Here is a 16,966-nt window from a genome sequence, read left to right on the forward strand (position 1 = left end):
AAGAGCTTTTAGCTAGTGTTATGGTTTGTGGACATTAAACCATTCATACATTCAGCAAATATTTGAGCAAGGCGCTGGAGACGCGACAGTGAGCAAAATCACTGGGCCCTGATCACAGAAACTTAGTGGGAAAGATGCATATTAAACAAGGGATCACATGAAAAAAGTCACGCCCAGGCGAGGGGATGCTGTGAGCTTGGTGTCAGTCTGGGAGATCAGGGAGGCATCCCTGGGGAAGTGGTGTTTGATGATGAGTAGGAGTGAAGTAGACGAGGGGCCAACGATCCACATCATGGGCAGAAGGATCAGCTTGTACTAATCTCAGGGGCAGGAAGGAGTGTGGTGACCAGGAGGGACTGAAGGAACGGTCCATGTGTCTGGACCAGAGAGGCTGACCGGGAGTGAAGCTCCAGCTGAGGAGGAAGGGAGGGCGTGCCTGATAAGACCGTGCAAAAGCTGGTAGGTCGCAGTAGGGGATTTTCACTCTATGTCAAAAGAATAGGAAAGCATTCATGGATTTTAAGCAAGGAAGGTAATAAAGTCAGATTTACATTCTGGCAAAATCACTCTGGCTTCAATGTGAATAATGGTTTATAGAGGTGGACAGTATAAATGCAGAAAGACTGATGGGAAGGCCATTTCCCTTGTGTTAACTTAGAGCCCTTTCTGTAAAAACCAGGGCATCTATTAACTCAGAAAAGTCTGGTCCAGAGAAGACATGACCAAAAATTACTTGGATCACTGGTGAGTTGATGGGGAGGGGAGATAGATCTCAACGGAAGCTAAGAATAGTCATTGTCCAGGCTTCAAGCTGGATCCAGAACACTGCTATCTTATCACTGTATCACTGGCCACTGTGTACCATAAGGCTATGTCGCTCTCTCATTGCTGGCTTCCCTTGATGGGTTTTCTTTTCTCTCCTCCCTCTATGCCCTGGCTAATCCCTTAGCATTTTTTATTTAAGCTGGAGAGAGAGAGAATTTGATTGTCCTCACTAACTACTGCTGCCATAACCATCAGAGTTTTAATGCCAACCCTCCCCATAGGTTGTCATCTAGCCTGTGCCATGATCTCCTGTGGATCAGATGATAACCCTGAGCTACCCTCACTGTCCAAGTTCAGACCGAGAGCTGGTTTCCTCACAGAGGGCTCTGGGTGGGTTTCCCAGAATCTGGATCTGTAACATACATTCCAGATGATGCACAGTTTTGGAGAACCCTGTAGTGGTCCAAAAGAGGCTCTACAGTAGAAAGGTCTAAGCTGGAATTCTGACTCTGCCACTTCCTGGTTGTGTCTGGAAGATCTTTAAAACTGTGAGGTCTGCTTTGTCACCTGCAAAATAAGACTTTCCTTGTGGAATTACAGGAAGGCTGAGTGAGTTCATTTTGGTGAAGCAGTCAACACAGTGATACATGATGAGCTGCCAACAAATGGTCCTTGAGAAGATGATGTTAGAGAGGATCTTGTCGTCAGAGTCCCGGCGGGATGCAGAACCTATCTCAGAAGGCTTCAGAGACACCCATGAGAGGATGACTCAGGGGGGTGGGTTAGGAGACTTCAGCATGGATGCTGAGGAACCCAGAGTCCAGGGATAATAAGAGACTAGCATCCTTAGTCTTGATGGGGCCAGAAGAAATTGTGTTATAGAGGCCAGTGACACTTGGATTCTTATAGGAAGGGCCACTTCAGTGCTGAGGTTGAAATCAGACAAAGCAGGGAGAGAGTGGGGAAGAAGAACCCCACACGCTCATCTCCAGCCAGTGCAGCAGGAGAACCTTGGAGGTAGAGTCTGTCTGAATTAGCCTCCTGCGGCACAGAGGAGGGCAGAGAATGGAATAGGAGAGAAGGGCAAACAAATGGGCAAGAAACAGCCTGATGATGCTGAAGGAGAAGAAGAAAAAGAGGAGGAGCAGGAGATGAACAAGGTAAAGGGGAAGAAGAGGGGGAGAGGGAAGAAGGTCAAATCAGCAGTGACATTCTTATTTATTTATTTATTTATTTGACACAGAGAGAGATCACAAGTAGGCAGAGAGGCAGGCAGAGAGAAGTGGGGGAAGCAGGCTCCCTGCTGAGCAGAGAGCCTGATGCGGGGCTTGATCCCAGGACCCTGAGACCATGACCTGAGCCGAAGGCAGAGGCTTTAACCCACTGAGACACCCAGGCGCCCCAATCACCAGTGACATTCTTAAAAAGACGTAGCAGCGTCTGCTGATCGTTCAGGTGAAAATATATTATCTTCCCCTAAACCAGTATCTCATAACATCATGAACATTCCGCCTATTTACACACAGGGCCAACCCATCTGGAAAAAAAAAAAAATCTCATTCAGTCTGGCCCTTAGGCAATAAGAGGGTGGCACAGGAGTGTACTGAGGCAGGTATGGGTTTGGGGAGAGGAAAGCGTGCCCGGCGCAGGTTCGCAAAATGACTCCTGGTAGACTCAGGGATCCGCACCCGAGACCCCGCCCCATGGGAGCAGCCCCGGGGCTCTTGCGTGTGGGCTCCGCAGGCTGACCGTGTGCGCGCCCAGCATGCTGCTGATGGTGCTGAGGCTTGGTCAACTATTTGAGCGAGAAAAAATGTCATCAGAGGAGAGGATTTCGCTCACAGATTTGCTCTCACACCTTGCTTCCCGGCCCTGCTTCTTATTCTGCCAATCTTAAACAGCAGATCACAGGAGGGAGGCTCTAAGAGACTTGCCTTTGACCCTTTGGCTGATGATTTTTTCTGGTGCTAGGTCACTGGGGGTTCTGGAAGCTCAGTGGCTTCATGCATTACATTTTGGGGGAGTCTCAGAATCTCTTAATTATGTAAAAACATTTACGTACGTGTGCATTCTCCTGGCTGAAAGGACTGCCAGATTTCCCAAGTACTTTAGAACCACCGTGAGAGCTGCTGCTGTGGACAAATGTCACCAGGTTGCTCATGATGTCGCCTTTTTGAAAAGAGCCACCAGTCCCACCCCAAGAGGAGCTGTGTGTGTGCGGACGCGGAGGTTCTCACGCAGTTAATGCGATGGTGGAAACGTGTGTTTGGAGTAACTGGCAGTGTGCTAGGTGTTTGATAAATATTTCCTTTTCTCCTCAACAACCCCGAGACATAGGGGTTGCCATCATTTACAGATGATGAAATGGAAGCTCAGAGGTGTTAAATGACTTGATGGAAATCCTATGGCTAATAAATGAGGGAGCCTAGATTCGAACCTAAGGCTATATGGTCTCACGCTTGATGCTCTTTCTGTGACATCCTTGTTGCCTCTCGCTGCACTGTTTGATGACGAAAACTAGAGCTGTGGTTCTTGTTGCCTCAGCTGACACCCTGCTCTCCATAAATCCTATGAGAAATCTTACTAGAATGTTCTAGCCCAAATTAGCCTCTCTTTTCTATTTCTCCTTAGCACATTTTACCTCTATTTTAACACTTGTGATTATCTGCTTTGAATGTGTAATTAGTTACGGTTTATCTTTTCTCCTCACTAGAGGGTAAACATCATCATCGTCGATAGCACGCATTTACAACAGAGCTATGCGCTTTATATCCAGTTCTTAGGAAGTTCCTTTGGGGGCGCCCGGGTGGCTCAGTGGGTTAAGCCTTTGCCTTCAGCTCCGGTCATGATCTCAGGGTCTTGGGTTCTCAGGGTCATCGGGCTCTCTGCTCATGGGGGAGACTTCTTCCTCCTCTCTACCTGCCTGCCTCTTTGCCTACTTGTGATCTCTCTCTGTGTCAAATAAATAAATAAGATCTTTAAAAAAAAAAAATAAAGAAAGCTCTTTGGGTGGCCTTATTATTGTCATTTGCATTGTGCAAAAGCCTTATACAGATGAGGAGACTGGAGCCTGCCCAGGAGCACACCACGAGTATGATTTGGGATTCAAGCACAGGTCTTTGAGACTCCAGAAATCAGGCTGTCAACCACTCTGTTCTTGGCAGGGACTACATCTTCCTTATCTTTGTATCTGCCTTTCAAGGTCTAGCATCCTGCTCAGGAAATGTTTATGAAGTTGGACTTTTGTTAACTACCTACTGTGTGACTCAGAATCTAGGATGTGACCTACACGAGGGAAAGTCAGGCATATATGTGATCCTGGGAGATATGTAGTGTCCAGAGCTCCCTCCTTGCTCTCAGGGGAACCTGAGGATGAAATGGAATCCCTAAGAAGAGAGGGTCATGCCCGTGACGGGAAGAGATGACAGGGAGGAAGGGTATGTTTTGCCCACTGTAGAGCCTCAAAAACTCTTCATTTGAATATAGTACAGTTTAGGAATCTGGATATCTGGGTTGTTTCCATTTTGGGACCATTATGAATAAAGCTGCTATGAACATTTTTCTATGAGTATTTTTGTGTACGTATGTACTCACATCTCTTGGATGTATATCTAGGAATAGAGTTGCTGTGTCATAGACTAAATTACATTTAATTTTCTTAGATACTGCCAAAGACTTTTCCAAAAAAGATGGCTCCATTTTGCTCTTCTACCAATAATACATGAGTCCTGGTTTTGCTATATCCTCCCCAACACTTGGCATTGCCAGCCTTTTTAAAGTTTTATTCAGTCTGGTATCACAATGCGATTTTAATTTGCATTCCCTTGATGAGTAATGGTTTTGAGTATCTTTTCATGCTTACTGGTTGTTTGGTTATACTCTTTGAAATAGTACTCAACAATAAAAAAGAACAAACTACAAATACACAAAAAAACATGAATAAACTTCCAAACCACATGTTGAATCAAGCAGCCAGATGCAAAGAAGAAGTACATAGGCCGTGGGATTCCATTTATATGAGGTTCAAGAACAAGAAAAACTAATATCAGGTCACGGAAGTTAGAAAAGTGGTTACCCTTTGGAAGAGAGACTGATTAGGAAACAGCATGAGGGGACTTTTGTGAAATGAAAATTTTATTTCTTGACTTGGGAGGTGTTCCCATGGGCATATACATGTGTAAAAATATTTTACTTCATAAAATGTATTAAAGCCTCTGTCAAGTGAATTCACTTGAAGAAAGAAGTGAAGGAAGCTTGGGTCACCTCTCTTTGAGGCTATGATCAGGGAAGGCAATGCCTGTCTTCCAGCACCCTTGCGGTCCCGCAGCTGACGGAAGAATGCAGCTCAGCTCATTGACCTACCAGTGCTTGGACTCATCTTACCACCCTTCCTCCTTCCACCAGGCAAGAATATGCCTTAAGAATTTCCTTCTCCAACTGAATATGTCTTTAATTCTATTTGTAAAGATGATCCTTTCCTTTCCAATGGGAACTTTATGGGAATAATTCAGTTTGCTGAGTTCTTCAATTTTGTTTCCACAAACTCTGTTGAAAACTAGAAAGATGGGCTCTGGGCATTGGGATAACTTGTATTGATTTTTTTCTCAAGGCCTAATCTAATTCTGTTATTCTATAGTCAGCTCTGTTCTTTTTCTGCAGTAAAAGGAGACCAGATACTTTCTTGCTTGCGCTGAGACAGTATCTTATGTATCCAGGAAATATCTAACTTTTGGATGGTACTGTTGTTGAAGTCACTGGCACTGACCCTTCCCTGACATTCCCCCTTTTCCTGATTGATCTTGCCCGAGTGGGAAGCTGATATAAATGGTGATGAGACCTACATATATAGCTAAATCCTCTTTGGTTAGCTATGATGATAGGCAAGAACACAAGGTTGTTATAAAATATACATTTTAGACTTCACCTCTATAATCTCCATTCAACACGTCTCTACTATGTTGTGGTTTTGTGTAATTTAAAAAATATATGGTAAATTACATATGACATAAAATGTATCACCTTACCCATTTTTTAAGTGGCCAGTAGCAAGAGTCAGTACATTCACACTCTTTTTCTCATACAAGCATTACCATCATCCGTCTCCAGAACTCTTTTCATCTTGCAGAGGGAAACTCTTACTCATTAAAACAATACTTGCCCATATTCCCCTCTCCCCATTGTATATCTCTACCACATTTTGTTTATTCATTCGTCCATGGGTGGACACTGGAGCTGCTTCTGCTTTCTGGCTATTGTGAACGATGCTGCTATGAATGTGGGTGAGCAAATATCTGTTTGAGCTCTTGCTCTCAATTCACTTGAATATAGACCCAGAAATTGCATTTGGGAGCATATGTTAATTCTTTTTTTTCATTTTTTGAGGACCTCCACAGTGTTTTCCAAGCAGCTGAACCATTTTACATTCCCACCAACAGTGCACAAGAGTTTCTATGTCTCCACACCTTTGCCAGTACTTAGTTTCTGTTTTGTTGTTGTTGTAGTTTTTGCCCCCCCCCCTTTGGGTAGTAGCCATTCTAATGAGGTGGCACCTCCTGGCAGCTTTAACTTTCATTTCCCTCTAATTAATGATATGGAGCATCTTTTCACGTGCCTGTTGATAATTCGCTTATCTCTTCAGAGAAAGGTCTATTGCAATTCTTTCCTCATTAAAAAAAAAAGCTTTTGTTTAATTGTAGGAGTTCTTTATATATTCTAGGAAAGTTGTGTTTTCTCATGTAATTTTTATAACGATAGAGTGACTCCAGGTGCCTGGCTGGCTCAGTCGGAGGAGTGTGTGACTCTTGATCTTGGGGTTGTGAGTTCAGGTCCCACGTTAGGTGTAAAGATTACTTAAAATAAAAACCCTTATATTAACAACAGCAACAACAGAGCTGAGGACCCTGCAATACACATAGAGAAGTGAACTGGCAATTCATCTCCTAAATGAATATTTATTGAGCATTCCCTAGGAGTCTGAAGCTATTAAGATCAGTGCAGATACAGTTGCAAAACAGGGCATCTGGGTGGCTCAGTCAGTTAAGTTTCTGCCTTTGGCTCAGATCATGATCCCAGGGTCCTGGGACTGAGTCCTGCATCAGACTTCTTGCTCAGCGGGGAATCTGCTTCCCCCTCCCTTTCTATCTCTCTCCCCTGCTCATGCTCTTTCTCACTCTCTCTCTCTCTAATGTCTCTGTAGTTGTGTTTAGCTGGAGTAGAGCAATTATTTTCTAAAAAATTATCTGTTTTGCTAGGCTGTCTTTTTCCTACTTTGGCTAGAGAGAACAGACTTTTGTTGGGACTTCTTCCGTTTGTGTCCTTTGGTGTTTTAGGGTGGCTAGGTGCTTCCTTCTTACCCAGTCTGGTATACATGAGACAAAAAGGAACCGCAGGGAAGCCACTGCCCTGTTGTCTGAGTTCCAAGTTCCCTTGAAGATCTGTCTTCTTCTCTCCACCTTTGTCTTTATGTGTCGTGTCCAGGCTTTTTAGCTGTACTTAGCAGGAGGATTAGGGGAAATATGTCCACTCTGCCTTTCTGGAAACAAAGTTCCTCTGCAGTGTTAGAAACATTAGCTTATTTAAATACTTGCTGTATATTCATGAACATGCCCTGGGAGCTTCATGACTCGCTCCAGAGCCCATCATCTGATCTGACAGCACACAGCTGATAGGACCTCACCTTTCTTGTCTGCCACTCACACCACCCACATTCGGGGAACTCCACTACGTTCCTGTCCCTACTCCTTGCCTCCACAGATGGTGGAGTTAGGTATTCGCTTCTTTGTTTGTTATTTATTTCTCTCTCTCTCTCTTCTCTCTCTAATAAGTTTTATATCTACATTTTGCTGCCCTCTTTCTGCATGCCCACGCCGTGGTGATCTCATAATGGTCTGCATGGGGACGTCTGGTCTTTAGGATGACCCCTTTGTGCTACATGTTTCATGTCACGTCTGTACTTGTTGATCTGTTTTGTAATGAAACCATTCTTGGAGATTTGTGTTCCAGAAGCCAGCAGGCGCAGGGCCCAAACCTGTTGACAATGCACAGAGTCTCTTGTCAGGCCTTCCTCCTCTCTTTGGCGGGGCGTCAGCAACAGCGCTTGGCAAGACTGCAGTTTTGTCATGGACCCGCCCAGTGGAGCTGCCAGCAGGTGGCCCGAAGCATTTTGCTGCCTGTCTGATGGAGCAGAGATGACGCGTCTGAGCAAGAATGCTGGATGTTTGATTGGTCTGGGCTTAAATGATCCTACACAGTGTAATGGGGTGGGAGGGAAAGTGAGAACCTTCAATTTTCCATTGGTGACTTGTCATTATGCAGACGTTGTGATGCTCATCTCGAAGGGAAGACCTGGTTCTGAGGGTCACCGGAGCCATCTGGGGCCTCCTCATGAATAAAACATGGCATCCGACTGCAGTGACGCAGCCAACACATGCATACGTGCAGAATCGATGCTTATTATCCTGTCAATTAACAAGGAAAATTAAACAAGATGTTAGGCTTTGTTATTGCTAGTAATCCACTATCCGCTAAGAGGGTGTGGAAGTCGTTGGTTCATCCGCGGGTTTTAATACCCACAGGGTGAAGAAATCAGGCGAGAATGCTCAGCTCCACAAAATACGCTTCCAGCGATCTGGCTGAGAAAGACTGAAGGAATTGTTCATCCTGGCAAGGAAGTGCTCGCTTGTATTTCCCAAAATGGTAGCTTATGTGGGGAAAAAGCTTGCTTTCAAAGTCATCCGAAAGTGTTTAGCCATGTACCTTCAAACTTTTAATTTATTTTTGAATAAATAATACATTTCCATCCTTTCAACCAAACATCTAGAAGGCATCCAGTAAAACACCTCCTTCCCATTCCTGTGCCCCATCTGTCCAGTTCTTTCTTCTCCCAGTTATAACCACCTGAGTCTGAATTAGTTACAAAACCTGAGTTTTTTTTCCTCAAGAAAATCTTATGCATGGTTTGCATGGAGAACCGGGAGTGTTTTAAGTCCTTTAGGAGACGAAGCACAGAATGAGTGGAGACATGAAGCCCTAACTTTAACACCAGGTGCCCAGCAGACACATGATAGATGGATGGTTTTCCTCCCTCTCCGTCATATACCGTGCTTCTTTCAGAGCTCTGTGCCTGCTGCCTGAGTTCTGATGAGCCACTTTCTGTGCTTCTGAAAGTCAGAGAGGTCATGGCATTGCTTAGCTTGATAATTGGGAATATTGTGAGCCTTCACTATTGTCCTAGTGGAGTTTGGGGCTGTCTCCTCCTCTGACCGGGTGATTAGTCCTCGCCTGGCTGCTGTGTTCTGTCTACTCTTATCTACTCCTGCTTCCCCCCAGGGAACTGGAGTGCTCAGTCTTCACTCAGCTCTTTGTTTTTCTCAGTTTATGCCTGCAGCTCACGACTTTCCAAACCCAGTGGAAGCATTTTTCTATGCTGGTGTCAGAGTTTGAGACTAATCTGTACCGAAGAAGTAAAATACAATATGGTCTAAGTCTCCACTGGTGCTTCTGTCTCGAGGAGAATGTGATTTAACCTGGAAGACTTGGATGCCCAGAATGCTAGCAATATCTATGAATATTTTTAGCACTTTTGTTTTATCCTATTTTGGATCACATTCTCACCATAAGGTGCATACGGGTTTAAAAAGCTATCATGTTGATGAAATTGTTCTTTTAAAATTTAAAACAGCTGGCAACATGTCTTCCTAGTGGCCCGTTCGAAATTGGACAGATACAAATAAAGATAACCAAGTTGTAAACAGAAATATCCAATCTTGAGTCCAGCAGAGATATTAATACACCGGAGAATCTATTTGGAGGATTCTAATTTCCCTAACAAAATATATTTTCTCCTGAGCCGTGACTTAGGAAAGCAAGCATCAGCACGTTGCCTTGAACTCTTCAGCCCCTGTCATGATGATAAATTGTTACATTGCAAGTCAGCTTGAGCAAATCCCACCACCAATTTTAAATTGCTGAGCCCTTTGTAAGTTTCAGGGAGCACAGAGTACCTGAAGTAACACCCACATAAAAGCAGTTTCCTTCGTTACCTCCAACTGACTAACATTGACATCATCCATCAGCAAAAATTCCTATCTCTTTATACAGTCTGAGATTTCTTCTTTCCAAATATCTAGTTTAACACAAGTGTTACTTTTGGAAAGAATGCACTGGAATACATTTTGTAACTATTTCTTCATAGTTGCATGAGTTAGAATAGATGCTTGTTTTTTACAGATGGTTGTCCTCAGTCTTCCCATCCATCCCTCCCTCCATCCATCCATCCATTCTTCTGTCCATCATTCATTCATATAGTCATTCATCGTTTGACATTCAATAACCAGCACAGGTTGGGTGTCAACTGTGTACCAGACAGCGGTGCAGGGGTTGAGGCTATACAACGACACTGTACCAAGGCTGGGGGTGCAGATAAAGTCTCCACACTCCTGATGCTTACACTTCAGAGGAAGAGACAGACAATAACAAGCATGAAAATTACTGATTTGGATAAAGGAATCTGATACATCATTACAGAGTAGCACAGGGTGACAATTTAGGTGAGGGCAACTCAAAGTTGGGGGAACAGAGATGGCTTCTCTGATGATACTTGAACTGGGCCCTAAGTAATGAGAGAGTCAGCTGTAGGAAGCACTGGGGGAGGAGTTTTTCAGGCAGAGGAAGCAGTATGTGCCAGCTTTTGAGATGCCGAAAGGAGGCTGTTGGGGCTGGACGGCAATGACCAAGACACTGCCATGCATGGTGGAAGGGACTTACTCTGAGGCCAATGGGGAGTTGTGGAAATGTTTCAGATGAATTAGAAGGTGGAGAGCAGATGACAGTGAAGAATGGATCAGGTTGGTATGAAAACAGGTGGGGAGTTAGGTTGGATACTGTTGAGATGGTTGACCTATTGTCAAGATCAGAAATAAGGCATTTATACCAGGTTCACAGACACTGAGGTAAGGCACTAGTCTTTCCCTCCAGGAAATACTTGTCTAGAGCAGAGGACCGAGGCAGTAAATGATGACAGCAGTGCCCAGAAGGTACAAAGTGCATTGAGAAGGACCAGTGGCTGGCTCTGCCTGGGGAAGTACAGGTGGCTTTGTGGAGGAGGTATTCTTTGGGCTGAATTTCAAAAGGGGAGTCAGGGTCAGCCAGACAGAGAAAGGCATTCCAAATAAGAGGAATAGAATTTGCAAGGGCACATAGGTACGGAAGTTCAAGGTGTGACTAGCCTCAGGCTCATGGTTAAACTGTGTGCGTGTGTGTGTGTGTGTGTGTGTGTGTGTGGACACATGCATCAGGAATATGGGATATGGCTGCAGATGGGCCAAAGCCCAAGAGTAGCCATTAGAAGCTCACATGGCTCCTGGGGCCAGCCAGGCATTGGGTAAATGAGTGAAGGGAGACGGAAGGGAGATCATAGGGAATGGTGGGAACTTTGTCAGCCTGAAGAGCGTAAGTGCTCTCTAAAGGGAGCAGAATCTCCGCAGCTCCAGCCAACAACTACAGGGGAAATGTGGTCAGGACTTCTGAATTACTCATGAAGTCTGAAAGCAAAAAATCTCTTGAATTTTAAATGTTGACCATTAATTCAAATGCTAAAGCATTACGGGGGCTAAAGAAAACACCTGTGAGTTAGGTGAGACTCTGGGCTGGTGGCTAGCAACCCATGCACTGCTGGCGAAGGACTTGCCTTGATTCCATTTTGTGCTTGGAGGGGTAGTGCAGAAAAGGTACAGCCCGATTAAATTCAGTGAACAAAGCTACCAGCTTCCCAGCTAGCCTGTCTAGCAGCATCAGAGTCCAGCAATTCATTTCCCAGGGGTGAAAGAAATACTTACTCTGTAGTCAATAGGGTTCTTTCTCACCTTTTGAAAATAGGCACAAAATCTGGGGTGATTGGAACCCTCATTGCCCAATATAGTGACTGCTAGCTACTTGTGTTTATTTAAGTTTCAATGTAAGTCAACTAAAATGAACAAAAAGCAAAAATTCAGTTCCTTAGACATACTGGGCACATTTCAAGAACTTGATAGCCACAGGGGGCGAGTGGTTACCATACTGGCCGCACCAGATCCTGAATGTCTTTATTGTTATAGACGTTTCTGTTGGACCGTGGTGTACCAGGTTTTAGGTGACAATTGACGGAGATGCTATTCCGTAAGGAAACTAACCCCACTCAGAAAAATGAACTGAGGGAGTATATTTAGTGTAGACCCAAAATATTTTTAAGAATCTATCTTCAATGTGTCTTTCTAAAGCTAATTTGGTATTGTGTTATTTTGGAAGGGGATAATCTGAAATACTTGCAGGATTAAATAGTCTTCATGTTTCCTTGGCACTTCTACCCTGAATGGTTTCGTGTTTCAGAATTTCCAAACAGTTGTAGCTGAGCAAGTCGAGACATGCCCAGACTTGGGGGCCATAGTACTAGTATGTTTGCAGCAGTGAATGGAGTTGGTGCTCTTTTAAAAAGTCTCTGAGAGGGGCACCTGGGTGGCTCAGTGGGTTAAAGCCTCTGCCTTCAGCTCAGGTCATGATCTCAGGGTCCTGGGATCAGGCCCCGCATCGGGCTCTCTGCTCAGCAGGGAGCCTGCTTCCCCCTCTCTCTCTGCCTGCTTCTCTGCCTACTTGTGATCTCTGTCTGTCAAATAAATAAATAAAATCTTTAAAATAATAATAAAAAAGTCTCTGAGAATGAGGAAAGACATGGATAGCTATTTATCCAGCAACTATAAAATGCTCAGTAATCATACACTGTCACTGAGAAAACAGCTTAAGTGTTTAAGAACTTCTATTCCAGCTCAGAAACACCTAGATTCAGGGGGTGGCTTCACCACTTAATATCATTAACACCAAAGCCCTTGCTTATTTTCCAACATTACACTGTGAGCTGAGTATGTTTGTTATTTTCATTTTTAAAAGGAGGGGAACCCAAGGCATTGAGGGGTTAAATTACGTTCCCTAGTCACATGGCTAATAATTGTTGTAGATAATAAAAGTTGCAGATCTAATTCAGATAGTCTGACACTAAGGCCAATTTTCTTTTTCTTTTTTTTCTTTTTTAAAGATTTTATTTATTTATTTTATTTAGAAAAGAGAGAGAGAGAGAGAGAGCAAGCGCAGAAGTTGGGGGAGTAGGGGTAGAAGGAGAGGGAGAAGCCGACTGCTGGCTGAGCTGAACAGGGAGCCTGACTCGGGGCTCGATCTCAGGACCCCAGGATCATGACCTGAGCCGAAGGCAGATGCTTTGCTGACTGAGCCACCCAGGTGTTTCTAAGACCAATTTTTTTTTTACAAAAAACACTCCTGTGCTTCTGATCATTGTCAGTTCATGTAACTTAACTGTGCCCTGGTTTTCTCATCTGTAAAATAGGGTTAATGTTACCCACCTCACATGAGTTCCTGCAAGGATAAAGCTAGTGACATGGCATCTGCCAGCTTCTGTTGGATGTGATCACTTTTAAAGAAAAGCATTCCTGGGGCAGCTGGGTGGCTCAGGGGGTTAAAACCTCTGCTTTCAGCTCAGGTCATGGTCCCAGGGTCTTGGGATAGAGCCCCGCATCGGGCTCTCTGCCCAGCGGGGAGCCTGCTTCCCCCTTTACTCTCTCTGCCTGCTTCTCTGCCTACTTATGATCTCTGTCTGTCAAATAAATAAACAAACAAACCAAAAAAAATCTGAAAAAAAAAAAGCATTCCTTAAGAGAGTTTTTTAAAAACTCAGTCTCATCATAAAATAAAGATACTTAAACAACAAAGCTATACTATTTTTCCTTTACTTGATCAAAGTGGCAAACCCCCCAAATTTGATAATATCTTAATGTGGCAATGGTAGGCAGTAGGGGGTCCTCCTAAACCCTGATGGTGAGTGTCATATAACCTGTAGTATCTATGAATTTTATGAAAATTATGTCTTTTGATCCAAGAAACCCACTCCCAGGAATTGTTCTTTTAGATATGATCGCTAGCATGCTTAAAGATGCATCTTTAAGAATATTTATTGCTCTGATATTTGTTGTTGCAGAATGTGGATCTAACAGTGTATTTATCCTTTAGAAAAAGATTGACTTAACTAGGGTTCCACAGACTTTTTTGTGTAAAGGGGAAGATAGCAAATACTTGAGTCCTCTTGGGCCACCTGGTCTCTGTTGTGTGAAGGCAGCCAGAGGCAATATGCAAACGAAGGGCCACAGCTGTTTTCCAAAAGGAATTGATTTACAGAAACAGGTGGCTTACTGAATTTGACTTGTGCGCTCTCATTTGCTTGCTCCTGACCTAAATAAATTATGGTATGTCCACATAGGGGAATACCATTCAGCCATTAAGAAGAGTATAGACATGGGATGCCTGGGTGGCTCAGTCGGTTAAGCAGCTGCCTTCGGCTCTGGTCATGATCCCAGGGTCCTGGGATCAAGTCCCACATCGGGGGCTCCTTGCTTGGCGGGGAACCTGCTTCCCACTTCCCTATGCCTGTCACTCTGCCTACTTGTGCTCTCTCTCTCTCTATCAAATAAATAAACAAAATCTAAAAAAAAAAAAAAAAAGTATAGAGCAACCTCTAGGACCTGTGATTCAGTGGAAAAATCAATCACAATGTAGAAAAACACTTACAGAACCTCTACCATGTGCTAGGCGATATTCTAAATGCTTTCTTCCTGTGTTAACTCATTACTATTCACGGTTACCCTAGGAGGCAGCTGCTACCACTATCACCCCCGTTCTAGATGAGAAAATTAAAGTGGCATACGTTAAGAAACTTGATCAGCTTCCCACAACCAGTACGTGTTGGAGCCAGGATTCAAACCACAACTTGAAAGTCAAAACCAAGCCCTCTTCCTATCACATGCTGCCTTCTAGAACAAGGTATACCAGGACAGGATGCTGTACCTTTTATATATACAAACAAATGGGATTGCATCAGCTCTTCCCAGCTTATTTTTCATGAATAGCTCTAAGGAAATTTTTAGACCTTTTTTTTTATTTGGAAAGAGAGTGTGTGTGCATATGTGTGTGTGTGTGTGTGTGTGTGTGTAGAGGGGGAGGGGCAGAGGGAGAAGGAGACTCTAAAGAAGGGTCCACACCCAGTGTGGAGTCCTACATGGGGCTTGATCATGACCTGATCACTTTGATCACCCTGAGATCATGACCTGAACCAAAATCAAGAGGCAATGCTTAACCAACCAACTGAGCTGCCCAGCAGTCCCTAGAATTTTTTCCTAACTCCTCCTTCCATGAACCAATTTTCACCTTTTTGAGGACAATACTGCCCTGTTGAGAATGAGTGGATCATGGGTGTACTTAACGTCTTCGTGCACCATCTCTGGAAAGATCTGTATGAAAGCGAGAACAGTGGTTGCTTCTAAGGGTATAGTCTGGGAAGGTCAGAAGTGGGAGACCTTGGGTTATATTACTCTCTACAAAAAAATGAGGAGAAAATAAAGGTACCAAATCAGATAACCATGTAGTGAAGGAGGGAGAGAGGCCCCACAATGGAGCACTTGCTGTGCTCCCCTCATTTGTCCCCAGCTGGCTGTGGTGTAGGAGCATTAATGAGGTCTCTGTGTCCCTGGGAGGTCCTCGCTTGGAGGAGCACTGCCATTTCTTACATCTAGGGTGAGAGTGTGTTTGCCTGGCTTCATGGGGTCAGTTGGCAGCCTCTCCTTCCCTTTTCCGCACAAGAGGCTTTCGTGATTCCTTGTTTCTCACAGACAACTCCAAACTGCAAGCAAGAAAGAGATTTTTAGTGATTTAACGTCTTCTCTCCTGGAACCCAGAAATCCTCTTTGAAGTCATTACAATGAGATAAAATTTCCATTCATTCTTGGTTCCCCAACAAACGAAGGCTTCCTTGGACCCAACTGTACATTTTGGGGCTCAGGAAGGAACAGGGGCAGGAAGAACTGCTTAGGACAGGACAAGAATCTTCTAGATTCTAAGCTTTGCTCTTATTTACTAAGCCACACTTCTGATGTCAAAACTTTGTGTCGTGCCAGCATGGGCCCCACTAATGACCAGTAGTGAACAGGTCATGAGTGACCCCTTAGTACATGTGACTCAGTGGAGGGTGGACACCAGCATTAAAAAACACATGGAGGGGGCGCCTGGGTGGCTCAGTGGGTTGAAGCCTCTGCCTTCGGCTCAGGTCATGATCCTGGGATCCTGGGATCGAGCCCCGCATCCGGCTCTCTGCTCAGCAGGGAGCCTGCTTCCTCCTCTCTCTCTCTCCACCTGCCTCTCTGCCTACTTGTGATCTGTCTGTCAAATAAAATAAATAAAATCTTAAAAAAAAAAAACACATGGAGAAAGAAACAAAACAAAAGACATGAAGTACAATGGAATGGAACAGAACTGAATCTAGTAAAAAATGGAGTGTCTTGTGTGGTCAAGGTAAGACTTGTTTTGTGAAACTCTGAGTTCAGTGACATGGGTGCACTGAGGCACATTCAAAACGTACTTACTGTTCGGAGGGCCTGTCCCAGGAAGAGAAGAGCCCAGAGCCTTGAGCCATCACCTGCCGCTTCTGTAGAAATGCTCCCCCTCCAGGCATCCTCTAGACCATCAACTTGTTAAGATTCTCCATAGCACACCAGGAGCTACACTTAGGTTTTTGTTGCTTGTTGGCTTGTTTTCTTGCTTGAGCAGAGCTCAGTGAAGTAAGGCCAGTTACCAGAGAGTGGTCATGTTTATTAAACCATATTTTTAGGCCAAGAAAAACTGTCATTTCCATTTCACTTCATAACTGTACTCTCAAACATGTGTGCCCCTTCAAGTCTGAGAAGTCCTCGATTCTGAATGCTAGAATCAATCTTGGCAGCCTAAAAATGCACGGGAATTTATTCTCCCTCTTGTAGGAATAGAATGCAGAGTAAAGACCTGCGGTGGAGTGATGGCTGAGGGTCAGCTAGGTCAGCGGGTCAGATGGTCAGGAAAGAGCTCGGCCCTGAAGGCAGCCCTTGACTGACGGTTCTGTCCTGATCTTTCCCTTTCTGGCTAGTTCTTGCTCTTCAGAAAAGGTCATTATCTGAGACAAGCCCCAAGAGCCTCTGCTCTGTGCTGCTTAAGACTCTCTTGTCTCCGGGCTCCTTCTTCACTGATCACTTTACCTCGTCCTGTGACTCCTGCAAGGAAACACCTTTGCCTTTGTCTTCACTCAGGCATTTGCTGGGAGCTGTTGTGTCGACTTACAGGAACACAAGGCCAAGGGGCG

General features: G+C 44.4%; 1 long non-coding RNA gene across 1 annotated transcript in view; it reads left to right on the top strand.

Annotated features, from left to right (window-relative positions):
- The first annotated feature begins 196 nt into the window (after positions 1–196).
- Positions 197–16,966, top strand: part of LOC123391478 — a 29,657-nt gene continuing 12,887 nt past the window's right edge. The window contains exon 1 of the long non-coding RNA XR_006606197.1: positions 197–459. This is a non-coding gene — a long non-coding RNA (uncharacterized LOC123391478). The remainder of the gene's footprint in view (positions 460–16,966) is intronic.

Source organism: Mustela putorius, unplaced genomic scaffold, assembly GCF_011764305.1.
Source record: "Mustela putorius furo isolate JIRA1106 unplaced genomic scaffold, ASM1176430v1.1 tig00000095_pilon_pilon_pilon, whole genome shotgun sequence".
NCBI lineage: Eukaryota > Metazoa > Chordata > Mammalia > Carnivora > Mustelidae > Mustela > Mustela putorius.